Here is a 1516-nt window from a genome sequence, read left to right on the forward strand (position 1 = left end):
GAAAACTCTTATAAAAAGTGAAATATAAGAAGACTTCACATAATTTTTTATCACTTTCTGTTATAATGCCCATTTTTCCCAAACACAAATATATAATTGACTTCTATAGACCCCTTTAGAAAAAAGCTTCTCTACACACGGGGTCTTGTGTACAGCAGATAGAATAATGTGTTTAATAAAGGCCTGATGTTCTGCCAAGTTTGTTTATAAATCCTTAAATTCAGATTTTCTCTGACCCTAAAGGGACCTTTGTCACGTTACGTGGCAGGAACAAACAAGCTTAGGTTCAAATTCTATCTGGACTATTATTTGGGGTCTGGGACCTTCAACGAATTAAATATTCTCTTTAACTTGTGCTTTTTCATATGTAAAACATCAATAATCAGACCTACACTCCTGCATATTCTGAGTATTAATCAAGAACATATATAAAGCTGGTACAATACCTGTTACACAGTAATAAATATTAATTCCTTCTCCACTGTCTGTCTCTCTAAAGTAGGAGTATGGGATTTAGTTTACAGAGTTATGTATAATAAATAAGATCATGTATGTAAAACAATTCAAACTGTACCTTGTGCTAAATAAATAATTTCCCTGGCTCTCTATTCCGTTTGTATATATCAGTCAGGATGTTGTTTCCTCCTCAAAATCCTTCCTAGAGCAACACACCTACCTTCTTAAGGTAGAAATTACACATTATTCTTTTCGTAAAGAATACACATGAATTTCTACCAGAGAGAAACACACATGAATTTCTACCAGAATATTAGGCATATTATATTTACCCATTTATTCATTCATACATTTATCCTTACTATAAACTTTTATATAATATTGATTTTTTTACTTGTATTAAAATTTTCCCAGAAGCTACTTAGTTCCTAATATGATTTTTGCTGTTCTTTTTCTGGTTTTTTGTTTTGTTTGTATTACTTGTAGCAAAAATTACTATCAAACTCCACTCATTGGGATAGAGTCCCTTGCGGTGTTAGTGAAAGGCTGGCCCTTCACACAGCACACCGTCCACACTTGTAGCCCCTCAGCCAGCCAGCCGCCTCGAATCCAGCATTTAACAACATGTAGCCTCAGATGACTTTAAGTCCATTTCTCTTTCCTGTTTTGAAGATGGATATAATAATAGTTTTTTCTCCTAAGAAAGTACTGTGAAATCTCTAAGTTTGTGATGTACAAGATAAGCATCTTTTTCTATAAGATATATCAAATTTCACAACAACGTAGAATTCCCTGTGTTCAAATTGTAGGAAGACTAGATATAACCAAGTCATGCATCACAGTATTTATTGACTCTGTCTTAGATGCTGAGATAAAATTGCAATTCTAGTGTATAAGAATGCACACTAATCAAATAAACATGTGTGTAAAGACAAATCCCACAGAGAAAAATGATGTGATATTGTGATAGCATGGAAAGGGGGATTTGGCCTAATTAAAACAATCTAAGATAGCTTTGGAAGGAAATGAGGACCGGACTCAGTTTGAAATATTAGTAGGA

The 1516-nt window shown here is 33.6% G+C and overlaps 1 non-coding gene across 1 annotated transcript; it reads right to left on the reverse strand.

The window, feature by feature from the left end:
* Window positions 1–934: 934 nt before the first annotated feature.
* Window positions 935–1087, reverse strand: LOC123392607. The gene has a single exon (XR_006607338.1). It is a non-coding gene; the product is annotated as a small nucleolar RNA SNORA62/SNORA6 family (small nucleolar RNA).
* Window positions 1088–1516: the final 429 nt, after the last annotated feature.

Source organism: Mustela putorius, unplaced genomic scaffold, assembly GCF_011764305.1.
Source record: "Mustela putorius furo isolate JIRA1106 unplaced genomic scaffold, ASM1176430v1.1 tig00000589_pilon_pilon_pilon, whole genome shotgun sequence".
Lineage (NCBI taxonomy): Eukaryota > Metazoa > Chordata > Mammalia > Carnivora > Mustelidae > Mustela > Mustela putorius.